Source organism: Arachis hypogaea, chromosome 19 (genome assembly GCF_003086295.3).
Source record: "Arachis hypogaea cultivar Tifrunner chromosome 19, arahy.Tifrunner.gnm2.J5K5, whole genome shotgun sequence".
Taxonomy (NCBI): domain Eukaryota; kingdom Viridiplantae; phylum Streptophyta; class Magnoliopsida; order Fabales; family Fabaceae; genus Arachis; species Arachis hypogaea.
Genome location: NC_092054.1, coordinates 22,002,601 through 22,023,073, shown reverse-complemented (window position 1 = coordinate 22,023,073; position 20,473 = coordinate 22,002,601). Strand labels below are relative to the sequence as shown.

At 37.2% G+C, this 20,473-nt stretch overlaps 1 pseudogene; it reads right to left on the bottom strand.

Annotated features, from left to right (window-relative positions):
* Positions 1-20,473, bottom strand: part of LOC112778088 (uncharacterized) — a 38,269-nt pseudogene that overhangs the window by 4,861 nt on the left and 12,935 nt on the right.

Below are 20,473 nucleotides of genomic sequence, written 5' to 3'. Positions count from 1 at the left end.
GGATAATGTAATTTATGAAAAAAAACAATTGAGTTGATTTCATATGTGAGATTTAATTTGTCTGATACTATAAGTGAGTTAGCTGTGAGTTGGATGTCATAATATTTGTATAGCAGATGGTCAGATATAGCCAAATATGTAATATGTAACACATGTTCTTATTAGGAGCATACTTCATTTCAATCTTTATTATTCTGTTGACAGTTTTCACTCACCGCTCGTTATTTTCGTATATGTGTTACTAAATTATAAATAACTAGTTTTTATCACCGCTTGTTCTTCATTTCAACCCTAAATTATGTCTGTGTCATCCTCTCAAACCAGCACCTAGCATTCAATCCATATAAATTTTACACGTAATCATGTATAAGGAATTAAAAGCATAGAATTTAGATCCCATTTTTAAACATTACCTATTATTCTTTATGAGTACTTGCCTTTTAACCTTAATAATTAAAATAAAAGAATAGTACTCTAACAGTGTATAATAAGTTATGTTATGCATATCTTATTATATGCCATAAAAGTGCAATTATTTAATAATAAATACTAAGAGTATTCTATTGAATTAAATAAGTTTTAGTCCTTTAAAATTATATATTTTTTAAATTTTAATTCTTCTAATAAATTGTATCATTTTTAATATTAAGTTCTTAAAAAAACTTAAAATGTTTATGTTTTCATTCTTAGTTTTAATTGCTATGTATGATAATGTAATTATTTAACAATAATACACAACAATAACCAATAAAATCAAATATTTAAGTTTTGGGACAAATTAAACAATATATATATGAATAATAAAAAATTTTAAAAATATTAAAATTAAAAACTTATTTAAATTTATTTAATTAATAAAAACTCTATATGCATTTTTTTAAAAATTTAAAAGGAAAATGAAAAGTATTTAAAAAATAAATTAGACTATATTAAGTGATTATTATATTTTCTTTTTTTTAATTTTAAATTATAAATTAAGTAAATATAACTTAAAAGTATATTACTCAAGAATTATAATAAAGTGAAAACTTTAATTAAAAAGGTTTTTTAAGTTTTCTAGATAAATTAGAAATAAGTAAAATAACGTTTAATTAGTTGCCAGCAAATTTTAAGTTTGTCATTACAATAAGAATTAGTAAAATATTATTTACTGCTAATCAAATAATGTATAACTTAGTTAGATAATGTTCTCAAAATATTATTAATTTGGTATATATTTTAAGCATATTTATAATTAATTTTTTATTATATTTTATTTATTATAAATAAAAATAAACAAATATGATATCTCTAAATATACTTTAACAAGAAGGATTTAGTAGTTAACTATGTTTCGATTTGAAGTAAGCTTCATAACTTCTTAGAACAATAATTTTTTCTTTTATGTTTAACATAGAAATTTAATTTTCATAAAAATAAAAAACTTTTTTGCATCATAATTATTCACGAGTTAGTAGAGTACGTTGTTGTTCAATTACTCAAGGTATATGGATGCTTTCAGTTGACACATTACTATATTAGTGAATATATTTTAGGTTTAATTATTTGATTGATATTTATAATTTTACCAAATTATTAGGTAGGTTCTTATCAATTTATAAAAGATCTATAATGACCATGCCTTCTCCCTCTCAATTTTTTTTTAAAAAAAAATATATTGTTATTTAATTAGTATATATTAGTATTGTTTTGATTATTAATGGTAAAGAATCTTTGAACTCTTGTAAATTATTGATATTCATAAACTCTACGTTGATTATAATAAAATTAAATGATGTTAGATTAAATTGTATGACTTAGAATCAAATTGGTGGTGGTGGGATGCTTGACTTGAACCTTAGAAGCGGTTATTTCACTTGGTAAGGAGTTGGAGATTTGGAACTTGTGGTAGAGGTCATTTTAAGGTGCTCCGATCTTAGGAAGAAATCAACCAAGATATAGTTTTAGTTTCTCGTAGTTGACCGTATGATAAGTTGAACTATGTGAACTCGTTAAGGTTTAGTGAATTGATGGATATATTAAATCTACTTATGTAAATGTGTGATAATTAATGATTGTGGTGATTGATGAGAATTGATGAATGATTATGAATTTTGCAATGATTTATTGATGAATTATATTGTGTTGGCTATTAATTGTTAGGTTACAATTGGTAAAATTGAGTATTGGAATGTTGTGGAAGGGAATGAGATGGATATGGAATTGCTTTGAGTTTGTTTGATATTGTTCTGGGTTATTAAATTTTGGTTTAGGATTGAGAATTTGGTAAAAGAGGAGGTTTGGTGATTTTTAGTAAAATTTGATTTTTAACCAAATTTGGCGGTACATAATTTGAGTTTCATATTTTGGATTTGAGTGAATTTTATTTCAAAATTAAGATAATTTCAAGAGCTTTATAACATTATAAAGTTTGTAGAAATTGGAGTTTTGTAGAGAAAGTTATGGATGTTGGAAGTTAGGTGTAGAAAACTGAATTTTTCCTAAGTTGCAAAAAATAGGATTTCTGGTGAGCGTGCGTACGTACGCTAGTGTGTGCGCGCACGGACCAGCAAGTGTGTTTTTGCTCGTGCGTATTGATAAACCCCAATTTTTTTGTTTATCTTGTGCTTAATTTAGGGGATTTTATAACCTTTTCTCACATTTATTCAATGAAATAGCATGGTTTTGTAATTCTCTCTTAATTTGTGCTTAAGTATAAAAACATGCTTTTTAGGCCCTTAAATTGGTGATTTTAATTCACTTTAATTCCATTCGATGCCTTGATGTGATTGCTGAGTGATTTTAGGTTCATAAGGCAAGTATTGGATGGAAGAAATGAAGAGAAAAGCATGCAAAATGGAGAATTCATGAAGAAATGAGCATTTGGAGAATTGAGGGCCACGCGCACACGTCATCCACGCGTATGCGTGCGTTGAAGATTTGCATGCCACGCGTACGCGTAAGTAGGAGTTTTGGTCAGCGACGCGCACGCGTCACCCACGCGTACGCGTGACGCTTGGCACGTGACTCACTTAAAGTGAAATCGCTGGGGGCGATTTCTGAGCTGCCCAGGCCCAAGTCCAAGTCCAACTCGTTTTTGAGGGTATTTCATGCAGAATTGAAGATTGAGCAAAGGTGGAGCACTTAGTTGTAGCATGGCATCATGTAGTTTAGTTTCTAGAGAGAGAAGCTCCCTCTTCTCTCTAGAATTAGGGTTCTTAGGCTTATTTCCATCTTAGATCTAGGTTCAATTTATTGTTCTCATATTGTTTCCTTTACATTTTCATGCTCTAGTAGTTTAATCCTCTTAGTCTCATGTTAATTTCCCCTTTATGCCTCTTTTATGTTAATGAACTCTTGTTGGATTTGGATCTCTTTTAATGCAAATTGATATTTGATGTTCTTTTGGTGTTAACCTTAGTTGCCATTATTGAGTTCTTGCTCTTGTTAGTTATGATTGTTATTAATTCTTGCATTTGATGATGTTTACTTTTATTTCACTCTAAATGTTTGATAAAATGTTTCCTCTAGTTTTTGAGTAGTTCTCTTTACTCTTGGCCTAGGCTAAGGAAATTGGGTGACCTTGAGTCATTGTGTCTCAATGAATTGGTGATTTGAGAACCCTATGTGGTCAATTTGATAACCATTGACTCTAGCCTACTACTAAGTCAATTAGTAGCTAAGTTAGGACTTATGGATTGATGTTGATCAAGCCTATTTGACGTACTTAATGCATTGAGGTATACATTATACTTATTTCAAGCATAGGAGTAGACTTAATGGGTTGGTCTCTCGTAATTGTCAATATTTGGTTTGTAGACAAGGATGGTGATCTCAATTATCTAAGTCTAGCCAAGGGTTCTTTCCTTTCTTTCATTACTTCTTGTCATTTACTTTCTTGTTATTATATTTTCTTGTCAATTGAAAATCAAACTCCCTTGTTCTTTATAGCCAATAATTGATCACTTCATTGCAATTCCTTGTGAGACGACCCGAGGTTTAAATACTTCGGTTAATTTTTATTGGGATTTGTACTTGTGACAACTCAAAGTTTTTATGTGAGAATTGTTTGTTGGTTTGGAGCTATGCTTACAATGAAATTCTTATTTCTATAAGAGAAATTCTAGACCGACACGACAATTCTTTCACTTTTAAAATGGCGCCGTTGCCGGGGATTTGTAATGGTGCTATGTTATTGGCTATTGTATATATTGTGAATAGCTTGAATTTTGGTTTGCTTGTTAGTTTTTGCTAGTTGTAGGATTTTGTTCTCTTTGTTTCTTGTTAGTTTTTGTTCTTATTTTCTCCTTATACTATGAATTCTCATCACTTTGGCTATGAGTGTGGTTACAACTATGTTGTAAGAGATAGAAATTACAATGGTGACATGCATCAAGGATGTGACAATCAAAGGTGGAAAGAGCCTCAAGCATTTAATCAAACTTCATGGCAACAACCCCCACCAATGTATTATGAGCAAGAACCAGCCGAAGATGCATATCAATCTAATGTGTGTGATGACCCTTATTGCGATTGTCAACCACAATCATCATATGCATATGATCCCACTCCTCAATATAGCCATCCACCATACTCACAAGCCTCATACCACCATTCACCCCTATATAATCCTATCCCATATCCACCATACCAATCACCATATTTAGAGCCACCACCATTCCAACACCAATACTCCCAAGAACCACAATTTTCCTATACACCGCCTCAAGACATTCACCAATATGAACCATCTTCCAACCACAATACCTTTCCTTCAAACAATGAACCCTCTCTCCAACCACCGCCCCTAATGAACGAAGGTCTCCATGTCCTCATTCTAGAACAAGGAGACTTTAGATCTTGTATCCTAAGGCAACAAGAGGAGACGGAAAAAGCGTTCAAGGAGATAGAAACCAAGATTGCTATTGTGATGGAAGCCGTCAGCAACATGGTCTCAGCCCGCCTAAGCCTACACGATCAAGACACTCTTATTGTTGAATGTGGAGAAGCAACCAAAGAGCTTAGTGAGGGAGTGAATTTAGAATTTCAAGGTGGAGAAGAGGAGTTGAGACAAGAAGTGCAACAAGAGGAGGAGGTAGAGATTATTGAACAAGAGGAAGTAGTGGTTGGAGATTTAGGATATGTTGAGTACATGGAAGAATCACAAGTTGAAGAGCCTTCTGCCATGAAGTATGAAATTGGTGTTGAGGAGGAGAGTGTACACCCTCCAAGTCATATCATGGTTGAAGACTTTGAAGGAGTTGATCAGGAGATGGATTCAATCATTGCAAATTTCTTATCTATAATTGAATCCTCTTTCATTGAGCTTGAAATTGAGATTAAAGAAGAAGATGCACAACCTCCCATGCCCTTGGTAAGCAATGAAGATGAGATGGAATTGGAAGAAAGCTACCAAGAAGAAGGTTTAGAAGAAGTTAGGCAAGCAACAAGTCCTCCTATATATGATGATTCCGCATCAACATATGATCTTTTTGAGCTTGATGAATCCTTCCCCACTATGCTTGGAATTGATGATGAGGTAGATTTCATTAAACCTCCTATCTATGATTTGAGTGATGGGGAAGAGCTAGAAGACATTGGTGAGGAAGAGCTTAAACTTGAGGAAGCTTGGCAAGAGGTAGAGCTTGAAGAGCCTTGCCAGTGGTGGAAGCCTCTAGAAGAGGATGGATATGAGTGGAACACGCTTTATCAAGATCATTTGGAACTCCTCCACCTAGGTTGCCATCCAATCCTTCATTTGAGTGGGTAAAACTTCTAACTCTTAGCTTTATTATCCCACTTGAATATGGTATTCTTGAGACGGATGGCCAACTTAGGGCGCTTTGTGGAATTAAACGTAAGAGGAGGATGTTTAGTGGTTGGCGTTGTAAATCTAGGCTCATTATGGTTGGAAGCTCAAAGTTGAGGAGCATGACTTGGTGTAGTTCTCAATTTGATGGGTCTAGGGGGATTACTTGGTGCCTTAGTAAGAATTCAACTTTTCTACCACCCGGAGGGAATCACCATGATCAATTTGAAGACGGGTGTAAAAACAAAGTGTGGGATCCCGGATTACTAGAGGAGGATCAATTTTGGGAGCTCATGGTTTGTGGAGAACTCCCTCAAGGCTTGGAGATATCAATTTTGAATGATGGAGCTTACTGGAAGTCCAAGCATTGGTGGATGTTCAAGGATGGATTCAAACATAAGCCACCCTAATTAAGAGCCCCCCATAAGTCCAACTTAAGGACAATAAACAAAAGTGCTAGGTGGGAGACACCCCACCATGGTAACATCTTTCCCTTTCTCTCTTTTTGTAAATATTGGTAAAAATTAGTTTAATTTCATGTTTTGCTTAGTTAGTCGAGTTTATTTGGGAGTCTAGTATGTTAAATAAAGTTTTATGGTATTTTGGTAGCTGTTTGGAGGCTTGAAATGCTTAGTTTGGTGCAAAAAGATAGAAAAATTTTGAAAGACAATGCACCATCCACACGTACGCGTGACACCAAGTTTTTCAACCATCCACGCGCACGCATCGTCTACGCGTACGCGTGGATCCCAAATTTTCACCTCCCAGCCAAAAACCCGAGAGTTGTGCGTAAAATAGGCTAGATTTATGCCTTTTGCACAAGCCAACCCACGCGTACGCCTCACCCATGCGTACACGTGATCCACGCGTATGCGTCGCTCCCATTTCACCTCACTACGCGCACGCGTCACTCCACGCGTACACGTGGGATGCCCTGCATCACCGATCTTCTTTTCTTCTCTTCTTTCCATTCCTTTCCTTCTTCTCTCTTCTCTTCTCTTCTTTCCACCCTTCAACCATCACCCAACACTACCAAACACCATATAACACAATTTCTTTTAGTTAGTTGATTAGTTAATTATTTAGTTAGTTTGTTTCATGTTTATTTTTTCTGTTTCATTATAAGTGTTGGATTATTAATCTTGTTTACTGTTTATTGCTGCTTATTATTAACTGAATGCTATTTTAGCATAACTATTTTTGATATTCATTGTTGGATTCTTTGTTGAGGGTAAAATTTTGTTACTTGGTTTCGAGTTCTTAATGCTTAATGTTTTGAATACCAAGTACTTGTACATTACCTCCAAGTATCTTAAATCTTTTGAATTGCATGTTTTGGCCGCCATGCATTCATCATCCATTGTTAGGCAATTGTACATTATCAATGCATTTTTTTGTTAGGTGATGCTTGTTTAGGATTGCCCCTTATTCATACCATCTATTTCATGCATTGAGATTGTGGAATTGGATCGAAAGCTTATCTAGGGACATATTTTTGAGCTTTTCAAGCTTTGTGGACCATGCTTGCTATGTGATTGATTTTCACTTCTATCTTCTTTTTTCTAAGTTCCATAGCACCCATGTGCTCCACCTCTATGTCACTTAGGTGTTACAAATAAACTTCAATATGTGTCATTGTTTGATGTGTAAGTTTCACATTCCATCTTGTTCATTAAAGTTACCTTGCACATCAATCAATATCCATTCATTATCCAATTTCACAATTGCTTGACTTCGCTTGAATGCTTTTATGCTTCTTCACTACTTGTTTGGTTGCCTTAACCTACAAGTCTTTTAAAGTATTTCAATCACACTAGAATGAGTGACGTGCATACTTTCTTTGTGTAATTGTGACATAGATCTCTATGATAGTGTATGTGTTCTAAAGGGCGCCTAATTTAGAATTCACACACCTATTTTCTCATTAATGTCACACTAATTCACTCACTTCATTCTAGTGATTTACCTCATTCCAATAATTTATGCTTTCTTGCTTTTGTATTTTTTTTCATCTTACGGTGTTATTCTCCATTTTTCATGACTGATGCACCATAAGCAAAAAAATAGAAGCGGGAGAACACGCAGCAACCGGTTGATCCACCAGCTAAAGGTGGCAACTCGGGAAGTCGCCATACCCCCTTGCTCATCTTTGAGTGCACCGAGGACGGTGCAAACTTGTAAGTGTGGGGAGGTCGTCCGATCAATCGGCGTTTTTGGGTGACAAGTTTCTAATGCCAACACTTTTACATTTCATTTTTAGGTCTTCTAGGATTTTTAGTTGCATTTTCTTGTTTTGCATATATATATAATAAGCTTAGTCAAAATAATGAAAATTTTCAAGGAATTTATCTATAGGGCACCCCAATTGATTGAAAAAAAAATTTAGAACTTACTTGAATTACATACATTTTGGATCATGTCTTTGAGCTAAGAACACAAGCATATGAGATTTGAGCCTAATTGTGTGGTTACGTTATATAACCACTTATTTTCATTCTTGTGTGCATTATTCTCTTTCTATGATTGTAATCTTTAGTTTGTTTGATTATTTATGTCCATTATTTTGTATATGAATGCACTTATATGATTGAGGCCATTGTTTTAAATAGCTCACTTACCTAATAGCCTACCTTTTATCTTCCATTGTTAGCCAACTTTGAGCCTATGCTAAACCCATTTGTTCTTAATTTTAGCACATTACAAGCCTTTAAGCAAAAAACAATAAATGTCCCTTGTTTGGATCTTTGATTAGCTTAGGCTAGTGATAGTATTTATCATTTGATTTTGGGAGAGTTGGGAACATTGGGTAGAGATAAAAGTGTATTTTACGATTTTGTTGAAAATTACAGGAATTGGGTGCATACTCATGTATCAATTAAATGTTAAATCATATGTATTGATGCTTTTGTATATATATAGTTTAGTTTGAAAAAAATTAATGAAAATAAAAAGAAAAGAAAAAAAATAGAGAAAAGAAAGAAAAAGAAAAGCAATAAAAAGGGGGATAAAATGCCCTAAAATGAAGTTCAATAAAAATCAATGCATAGGTGTGGTGATCAAAAAGAGAATGCATGAGTATGTGAAAAAGTGAAGAATGGGTAGCTAGGTTAGCTTCGAAATTGTATAGGTTGTTATATAGGTTAGGTGGGAAGTTTAAGCTTATCAAAGATTCAAATTCTAGTCCACTTGACCATATGCATCTTACCTTGACCCTAACCCCATTACAACCTATGGAAAGACCTCATGATATTTGTATGCATGCATAAAATAATTGTTGATTGTTAGATGAAAAACAAATATTAGAAAGCATGATTATGGGAGAATTGAGTGAATCAACCCCATACACTTGAGTGACTAGAGCGGATACACATCCAGTGAGGGTTCGATCACTCAATTACATGCTTCCACCCATGACCATCTTTTCTTGCAAGTTTGAAAAATATTTCAATAACTCAATTCAATTGTGGGTTTGCTTTGATTGCTATTGCTTTAGCCCTTGTACTTGTATATGCTTTCTTGGGAATTGATTTATTTTGACCAAGTACTTGCATTCATTTAGATAGATTGCATATAGGTAGTTGCATTTAGGTAGTTTACATTGAATAAATGTTGATACCCTTTGTTTCTTTCTTGAGTTTAGCATGAGAACATACTTAGTTTAAGTGTGGGGAGGTTTGATAAACCCCAATTTTGTGGTTTATCTTGTGCTTAATTTAGGGAATTTTATCACATTTTCTCACCTTTATTCAATGAAATAGCATGGTTTTATAATTCTCCCTTAATTTGTGCTTAAGTGTAAAAACATGCTTTTTAGGCCCTTAAATTGGTGATTTTAATTCACTTTAATTCCATTCGATGCCTTGATGTGATTGTTGAGTGATTTAAGGTTCATAAGGCAAATATTGGATGGAAGAAATGAAGAGAAAAACATGCAAAATAGAGAATTCATGAAGAAATGAGCATTTGGAGAATTGAGGGCCACGCGCACGCGTTATTCATGCGTACGCGTGCGTTGAAGATTTGCATGCCACGCGCACGCGTCACCCACGCGTACGCGTGACGCTTGGCACGTGACTCACTTAAAATGAAATTGTTGGGGGCGATTTCTGAGCTGTCCAGGCCCAAGTCCAATTCGTTTATGAGGGTATTTCATGCAGAATTGAAGATTGAGCAAAGGTGGAGCACTTAGTTGTAGCTTGGCATCATGTAGTTTAGTTTCTAGAGAGAGAAGCTCCCTCTTCTCTCTAGAATTAGGGTTCTTAGGCTTATTTCCATCTTAGATCTAGGTTCAATTTATTGTTCTCATCTTGTTTCCTTTACATTTTCATGCTATAATAGTTTAATCTTCTTAGTCTCGTGTTAATTTCTCCTTTATGCCTCTTTTATGTTAATGAACTCTTGTTGGATTTGGATCTCTTTTAATGCAAATTGATATTTGATGTTCTTTTGGTGTTAACCTTAGTTGCCATTATTGAGTTCTTGCTTTTGTTAGTTATGATTATTATTAATTCTTGCATTTGATGATGTTTACTTTTATTGCACTCTAAATGTTTGATAAAATATTTCCTCTAATTTTTGAGTAGTTCTCTTTACTCTTGTCCTAGGCTAAGGGAATTGGGTGACCTTGAGTCATTGGATCTCATTGAATTTGTGATTTGAGAACCTTATGTGGTCAATTTGATTACCATTGACTCTAGCCTACTACTAAGTCAATTAGTAGCTAGGTTAAGACTTATGGATTGATGTTGATCAAGCCTATCTGATGTACTTAATGCATTGAGGTAGACATTATACTTATTTCAAGCATAGGAGTAGACTTAATGGGTTGGTCTCTCGTAATTGTCAATATTTGGTTTGTAGACAAGGATGGTAATCTCAATTATCTAAATCTAGCCAAGGGTTCTTTCCTTTCTTTCATTACTTCTTGTCATTTACTTTCTTGTTATTATATTTTCTTGTCAATTGAAAATCAAACCACCTTGTTCTTCATAGCCAATAATTGATCACTTCATTGTAATTTCTTGTGAGACAACCCGAGGTTTAAATACTTCAGTTAATTTTTATTGAGGTTTGTACTTGTGACAACTCAAATTTTTTATGTGAGAATTATTTGTTGGTTTGGAGCTATGCTTACAACGAAGTTCTTATTTCTATAAGAGAAATTCTAGAACAACACGACAATTCTTTCACTATCACGTACACACGAGGGGGTGTGCGTATGCACACTCTGAGGATTTTGCTAGTTGTACGTACGCATAGGCTGGAAAGTTCTTCTGGTGCGTGCGTACGCACATCAATGATGTGTACGCACAACACCCTGTTTTAGACTAAAACTCTGTTTTTCACTGTTCGACCTTCCCGACAAGCTTGTAAACCTTCAAAATAACTGTTTTATGGAAATTTACCATTTTTGAACTATCAACCATTCCTATGATTTTCCAAACCTCTTTAATATCCATTTAGGGTTTGATAGCGAGTTTTTAAGCATTAGAATGAAGGTGAATATGTCGAATAGGTTGAGGAGATATTGAGGAGGAATGGCAGAGTGAATAACTAAGCAATGAGATAATAGTAATGGTGAAAGAGAGAGGGATTGATAAAGATGGTGAGAATGATAATGAATTGTGATTGTATTATGTATGGAAAACTATGATGGTTGATTCTAATGAAAATGATGGGGTATGATTTGTTACTGTGAATTTAAAGTTTATTGATTTCCTGGCAAGGACGGTAATGTAGTCCCGCTTGCTTGGTGCATCATGAATTCGTGAGGGTAATAGTTTTATCCCACCTGCGATGAGGTCGGAGATTTCATCCCACTCACGAGGTTGGCAAGTTGAAGATAAAAGATTCCCTCTCTTATTTTGATGTGGATATAGGAAAGGTGGAAAGGCACTCTCCTTCGTATTGTTCTCCCAAGTTTTTCTCTCGTTGCAAGGTAGAAAGGCACACTCCTTCGATGTGAAAAGGAATTCTCCTTCGTAATTCCTCTAGGAGAAGGTGGAAAGACACTCTCCTTCGTTTGTGTTCCTCTTGGGGATGCGCAACCTAGAGACAATATCCAGACTAGTTACCAGATCTGTTTGGTTCTGGCAGTTTAATCGACGCCTGAGCTCACGGCCAGTAGGACAGGCATGCATCATGTGCATTTGTATGATTTATTTGAGTGTGCATTATTTTGGTTTGCCTAATTGCTTAACTGTTATTAATTGTTATCTAAGCTATTTGTTGTAATATCCTATCTTTATTTTGCTTGTCTGTATTGTATGTCTCTGCAACTGAGAGATCCCTCGTGGGTGAAGGTGTGACGAGGCTTATTCCACCGGTGATTCGGAGGGTTGGAGGAGAGTGAGATTGAAGTGTTAGGTTATATTTGGATTAGAACCTAAGTACCTTAGATAGTTTACCTGATTTTTTGTTTAATGTATAACTCTAAGTTTTAAATCTGAGTGTCGGAGTTCTAAGATTGCCTCTGGCTTTCTCGGAACCTTATATATTATGTACGTTGGCATATTTACCATACTGAGAACTTCCGGTTCTCATTCCATACATATATTGTTGTTTTCAGATACAGGTCGAAAGGCACCTCGGTAAGCGTCTGGAGTTTTCTCTGCAAGCGAAGTTGGTTATTTTGGAATTATTGTATTTTGTTTTATGCTTTGTATATATGTATATAGATTCTTCTCTGCTTATATTTTATGTTTCTCCCTCCTAAAGGTCGACTTGGAGAAATAGGTGTATGTATCATGTCCCTTGGGCTGTTTGGGGGTTATATATATATATATATATATATATATATATATATATATATATATATATATATATATATATATATATATATATATATATATATATATATATATATATACTTTGGCCGACTTTAACTTTGCAGGTCGAGTCATGAGCTTGATAATTGTATCTTTTGGAATTCCGTTCAATATATATAGTTTATCCTTCCTTTCAATCTTGCATATCTATTTTAAGCTTAACCGTTCGAGTGCGACGCGATTTTTGTTATGCTTTTGTTTAGCTCCCTTTTTCAAGGCTCCTAGTTACAACTTCTTCCAACTATATTATATAATTATTTTTATTTTTAGAGGTCGTAACATCTCGCCACCTCTGATTTACGTCCTATGCGTAAAGGTTTGTGTGGTAGGGTGTTACACCATTCTTCTAGATTTCATATTTTGAAAAGATTGAGTCAATACAATCAAATGTCTCTCTTTCTATATATGTCACTAAACAATCATTTAAAAATTTATCTCCTATACGGTTACGAAGCCGACTCTTTATGACATTCATAGTAAAAAAAGTTCTTTCAACTGATGCAGCTGCTACGGACAAAATTAAAGCTAACTTCAAAAAAAGAGACACTAATAAATAAATAATATTTTTCGAGTCTCAACCTCATCATTCATCACGTTCTTATATGCTCCTTCCTTATGTAATGCTGCAAAATAAATCATAATCTACCAAATAGTAAAATTATGAATTATGAATTAATCATTTGAATAATTAGTTATATGAATTTACAAAATTTTAACTTTAATTAGTTTCTAATTGGGCACTTACCATAGAATGAATGGTATCTAATAATGAACAAAGCAACTGAGGGCAGAGTAGTCTTGTTCCCCTTTGCCACCTATGTATATAGACAACACCCAAATTTCAAACCTTTAATTTATTTGAAATTTATATGTGAAATAATTAAATTATATGATTTAAGATTTGATGGGATGCTTACAAGATGATCATCATGTCCCCATCACATCATCACATTGTTAAGTCCACATTTCTCAGAATAAATCCCATATTTAGTGTTCTGGATTTTCTTTGAAATACTGAATTATAAAAAAATTCAACATATAAATAAATATATGTTAGTTTGTAAAATTAATTTTCATAATCTTAGTTTCTCTGCACCCTAACTAAAATTAAAGAAAACAAAATTTGGATAGATTTTTACCTTGTGATGGACATTGGATTCATCAAATCTGCAACCTATTGGAAATATATCACCTGTACATGATTGGTGAGTATAGATTAAATAAGATATTTTAAATAAAAAATTTATTATTATTATTATTATTATTATTATTATTATGAAAAATAAGCCTTATCTTTTTAGAAAAACTTATTCAAATCTTTTTTTAATTTTTTAATGAAATTAATTTTATATCTAAAAATAAATTCAATTCTTATTAAATCTTATATATATCATGATAAAAGATCACTGACCTACAATAGCCCATTGTGGAAGTTCTCCAAAACTAGAAAACAGAAGCACCTTGTCAAGATCTATATCCAAACAAATTGATTAAATTAATTGTGGCATAATAATTAATTAACAATGCAAGTACAACATTATAAATTAATTTTTAAAATCAATTATATTAAAGTGTACCATGGATAAAGCCAGTTAAGTGAAGCCAATCTTCATCAGAGTAATCCTTTCTTATAGCTTCAGCTATTTCCAATAAATGTTAAATTTGACATTCATCTAAATCAGGATCACTTTCATCCACTATTTTATCAAGAAGTTCACAACATTTCCATATGCTCATCTCTGCCTTATTCAATTTTTCATACTCCTCTCTTATTTTCTTCACTTGTATATAAAAAATTTAAATTTTAATATTTGAAATTAAAGTTAAACATGTGATCAAGAATTTTTTATAGACGCTTACGAAATCATAGCATTGATAAGTGTTCATATCCTGGCCCAACGATTAAGGCCCAGGGTCTAAGTAAAAAGGCCCAACCCAAAGGGTTGACCTCACCTTTCACCAGATCAGCCACTACGAATTCGGTACCCGTCTCGACTTGCTCTAAAGAAGTCGGGAACGAGGGTTAACTGGCAGATAAGCACTCATTTGAATGAGTAACTGCCCCTAGAATCTCTCTAACCACTTCCACGAGTCATATCTTAACTTTCCTAAGATAAAGGGACGGTTAACACCCTAGAAAAGTGGCACTACTCTAACGGTGGTTATTGGATCACCACTATAAATACACTGACACCTTCAGGTATCTCTAAGTCCCAATACTCTCTAGACCTGCTAACACTCTTGCTGACTTAGGCATCGGAGTGTCCTTGCAGGTACCACCCCCCATTCATCCATACTCACAAGTCGGACGGAGGCCTTCAAGGCGCAGACCCTCTCAAAGGCTTCCTCCCCCAAACGATTGGGCCAACCAACGCCATCCAGCCCATTAATCTCCGGTTACTTACCGTAACATTGGTGCCGTTGCCGGGGACTCGAGAGATCAACCAGTGATGGCGGACAGATCCCCCGAGGAGGGTCATGTGGAAACAGATTCTGAACAAGAGAATATGGATACCGGAAATAATGACGCGGACCTAACCCTCCATCAGGAAACCAACGATCAACACAAAGAAGGAACCTCCGGAGTCAAAACCCCGAAGGTGAATTCCTCAGAAGGCCGTGAGTCAGAGAAGGATGGACAGTCCCATGCAACTGAGCTTATGGGATTAGTCCATGTCCACCAAAATCGTTTGGAACAACTAGAACAGGAACGGGAGCGACAAAGGGAGATAGAAAAGCACCTAAGAGAGGAGATGGATCGACGAAAAGAGTTAGAGGAAAAACTCTTAAAGCTAGAATCCTCCCTCAAAGGTCGGAACTCCCGTGATAGTAGAGAAGAGTCGCCCCTAGGAGGGGAATATCCTTTTAGTGAGGACATAATGAGGGCAAAAGTTTCGAGAAACTTTAGAAGCCCCGATATGGACCTCTACGACGGAACCACTAATCCAAAGCATCATCTGAGCAACTTTAAAAGTCGGATGTATCTGGCTGACGCTTCTGATGCTACGCGATGCAAAGCTTTTCCGACAACCTTGTCAAAAGCAGCGATGAAGTGGTTTGACAGCCTCCCCTCGAGGTCGGTTACCAGTTTTGAAGACCTCTCAAGGAAATTCTTGATGAGGTTCTCTATCCAGAAAGACAAAGTAAAACATGCACCAAGCCTCCTGGTAATAAAACAGGAGGTCGGAGAATCCTTACGAGCCTATATGGAAAGGTTCAACAAAGCATGTTTAGAGATTCAAGACCTGCCTACCGAGGCAGTCATAATGGGGTTAGTCAATGGGCTCAAAGAAGGTCCCTTCTCACAGTCCATATCCAAAAGACACCCCATCTCTCTAAGTGATGTACAGGAAAGAGCTGAAAAGTACATCAACATGGAGGAAAATGCCAAGTTGAGAGACCTGAGCTGGCGACCTGGACACCCTCCCTCAACAAAAGAGAGGGAGAGGGAAACCAAGAAGAAGGAAGAACTCGGTCTCGATAGACCAAGAAAATATCACTCTTATACTCCTCTGAAAGTTTCCATAGTGGATGTATACAGAGAGATTTGTAACACCGAAAGGCTGCCACCCCCCAGACCCATTAAAAATAAAAAAGGGGGGAGCCGCAGCGACTACTGTGAGTACCATAAAATATATGGTCATCCCACAAATGACTGTTACGACCTCAAAAATGTGATAGAAAAGCTGGCTAGAGAAGGTCGGCTTGACAGATATCTCATAGAAAGGTCGGACGGCCATGGGAAGAGAAAGCGAGACGATGTGGACAGAAGAGACCCACCACCACAAACCCCGGAGAGACATATCCATATGATCTCAGGAGGGTTCGCGGGAGGGGGACTCACCAAATCCTCTCGCAAAAGACATCTCAAGAGAATCTACCAGGTTGGAGGAGAGTCACCCGACCTCCCCACCATTTCATTCACAAAAGAAGATGGGCAAGGAATAATCCCTGGACACAATGATCCAGTGGTAATAACTATGATCCTAGAAAATGCTCATCTCCACAGAACCCTAGTAGACCAAGGAAGCTCAGCGGACATTCTTTTTAAGCCCGCTTTCGACAAACTAGGGTTGGATGAGAAAGAATTAAGAGCCTACCCCGACACCTTATATGGACTAGGTGACACGCCAATAAAGCCACTAGAATTTTTGCCCCTCTACACCACCTTTGGAAAAGGAAAAAAATCAAAAACTCTGAGCATAGACTTCATAGTCATCAATGTAGGGTCAGCATATAATGCTTTAATTGGCAGAGCTACCCTTAATCGACTCAGAGCGGTGGTATCCACTCCTCACCTCTGTATGAAATTTCCGACCTCAGCGGGGATAGCAACGGTAAGGGGAGATCAGAAATTGGCAAGGAAATACTACAATGAAAGCCTAAACCTGAGAGGAAAAGGCAGAGAAGTTTACACAGTAGAGCTCGGAGGCACAAGGGCCAAAGAAGAGCTGCGTCCACAACCGGGAGGAAGAACAGAGGAGATACAGGTCGGCAAAGAGGAGGGAAAAAATACTCACATAGGGGCCAACCTAGGGGAAACCCTAAAACAAGGGTTGACTAAGCTCCTAAGAGATAACTCCGATCTCTTCGCCTGGAAAGCCTCCGACATGCCTGGGATAGACCCCAAGCTCATGTCCCATAAGCTCTCGGTTTACCCGGGGTCCCGACCTGTACAACAAAGAAGACGCAAGCTCGGCCCAGAACGAGCCCTAATAGTAGAAGAGCAAGTACAAGCGCTCTTAGAAGCCGGCTTCATCAGAGAAGTCAAGTATCCAACATGGCTAGCCAATGTAGTGCTAGTCAAAAAATAAAATGGTAAATGGAGAATGTGTGTCGACTATACCGACTTAAATAAGGCCTGTCCCAAGGACCCCTATCCACTGCCAAGTATTGACACCCTGGTAGACTCCAGCTCAGGGTATCAATACTTGTCATTCATGGACGCCTACTCGGGGTATAACCAAATCCCGATGCATGAGCCAGACCAGGAAAAAACATCATTCATCACGCCCAGAGCTAATTTTTGCTACGTGGTCATGCCGTTTGGATTAAAGAATGCAGGGGCCACATACCAGAGGCTGATGAATAAGGTGTTTGCCTCTCACCTTGGAAGCTTAATGGAAGTATACGTCGACGACATGCTGGTAAAGACCAAGAAAGAAGTCAATCTCTTGGCAGACCTCTCACAAGTCTTCGACACCATAAGGTTACACGGGATGAGACTAAATCCCTCAAAGTGTGCCTTCGCAGTAGAGGCAGAAAAATTCCTAGGGTTTATGCTAACACAAAGAGGGATTGAAGCTAATCCCGACAAGTGTAGAGCTATCCTGGAGATGAAAAGCCCGACCTGTTTAAGAGAGGTCCAGCAGCTGAACGGCCGACTTGCAGCCCTCTCCAGATTCTTGGCAGGATCAGCACTAAAATCCCTTCCATTGTTCTCCTTATTGAGAAAGGGATGTCAATTCGAATGGACTCCGGAATGCGAGGAGGCGTTCCAAGAGTTCAAAAGATTCTTGAGCCAACCTCCTATTCTGACCCGACCCATAGCTGGGGAAGACCTCGTCCTATACTTATCTGTAGCAGACAAGGCCCTGAGCTAAGGTACCACAAACTAGAGAAGTTTGCCTACTCCTTAGTAGTAGCCTCACGAAGGCTACGGCCTTACTTTCAAGCTCACACAATAAGAGTTCGCACGAACCAACCCATGAAGCAAATCCTCCAAAAGACGGATGTTGCAGGGAGAATGGTTCAGTGGGCAATAGAACTCTCTGAGTTCGACTTGAAGTATGAAACTCGGACGGCGATTAAAGCCCAGTGCCTTACCGACTTCATTGCGGAATACGCGGGAGAACAAGAGGAAAGACCAACTACATGGAAACTCTATGTAGATGGCTCCTCAAACAAAACAGGGAGCGGTGCAGGCATAATATTGGTGGACGAAAGAGGGACCCAAATAGAGGTTTCCCTCAAATTTGAATTCTCAGCTTCAAATAATCAAGCAGAGTATGAAGCCTTGATTGCTGGATTGAAGCTGGCGGAAGAAGTCGGTGCTACAAAAGTGATGATATACAGCGATTCGCAAGTAGTAACCTCCCAGATAAGTGGAGAGTATCAGGCGAAGGACACAAATATGAAAAGGTACTTGGAAAAAACTCTGGAACATCTTGGGCGCTTTGCAGAAACCGAGGTCAAACACATAACTCGGGATCTAAATAGCAGAGCAGACACCCTATCCAAGTTGGCAAGTACCAAGCCAGGAGGGAATAACAGAAGCCTGATCCAAGAAACTCTCCAGAAACCCTCCGTGGTAAAAGTAGAAGACAAACAAGAGGTCCTTGAGATAGTCGGATTAAACCTCGGTTGGATGAACCCCTTGGTCGAATACATGAAATTCGACATCCTCCCCAAGGAGGAGAAAGAGGCTAAGAAGATCCGAAGGAAAGCACAACATTACACTTTGGTGAGAAATATCCTCTACAGAAGGGGGATATCAACACCATTATTAAAGTGTGTACCGACCTCAAAAACCACCGAAGTGTTGGAAGAAGTCCACAGTGGGATCTGCGAAAATCATCTCGGAGCAAAGTCACTAGCCAGGAAAGTGATCCGAGCTGGATTCTACTGGCCGACCTTGCAAAAAGATGCCATAGAATTTGTGAAAAGGTGCCAACCATGCCAGATGCATGCAAATTTTCATGTGGCTCCCCCGGAGGAGCTCATCAGTATCACTTCTCCATGGCCTTTTGCAAAATGGGGAATGGATTTGTTAGGACCTTTTCCCCAGGCGCCAGGACAAGTCAGATACCTGATTGTGGGAATAGATTATTTCACAAAGTGGATAGAAGCAGAACCACTGGCCACCATCACCGCACAAAGAAGTCGGAGGTTCCTCTACAAAAATATCATCACAAGATATGGGATACCTCATTCCATTACTACAGATAATGGAACATAATTCACCGACTCTACCTTTAGAAGCCTAATAGCCAGTATGAAGATCAAACACCAGTTCACCTCGGTGGAACACCCGCAAGCCAACGGGCAAGCCGAAGCAGCCAACAAAGTCATACTGGCAGGGCTAAAGAAAAGATTACAAGATGCAAAAGGAGCCTGGGCCAAAGAGCTCCCACAAGTGCTATGGGCTTACAGGACAACCCCCAATCCGCCACTGGAGAAACACCCTTCCGACTAGTCTATGGCGTAGAAGCCATGATCCCAATAGAAGTCAACGAACAAAGCCCAAGAGTGATTCTCCATGACGAGATCGGAAATATACAGGGGCATAAAGAGGAGCTCGACTTGCTTCCCGAGGTTCGAGAAGAAGCCCAGATAAGAGAAGCAGCGTTAAAACAAAGGATGACTACAAGATACAACAAAAAAGCCATTCGAAGAGCATTCACCCCAAGTGACTTAGTCTTGATCAGAAACGACATTGGAGTCAACAAATCAGGAGAAGGAAAGCTCGCTGCAAACTGGAAAGGACCATACAAAATCAATGAGGTCTTAGGAAAGGGCTATTATAAAGTAACCGACTTGGACGACACCGAGTTACCAAGGTCGTGGCATGCTTGTAATATGAAAAGGCACTATAGCTAAAAGCGAACTCTACTCCCTGATGTACTCTTTTCCCAACTTCATGATTTTTTCCCAAAACCAAAGGGTTTTTTCTAGAGAAGGGTTTTTAACGAGGCATCATAGTAGAGGCTAAGGGAAATAGACTGTCAAAAACCCTTAGTAGCAATAAAGCACCTCCCCAATTAATAAAGATCTTTTTATCTTACAAATATCTCTTAAATTCCTTTGTTGTTTTCTCTTTCTACGAAACGCGCCGACTTAAGCTCGACAAAACATGAAA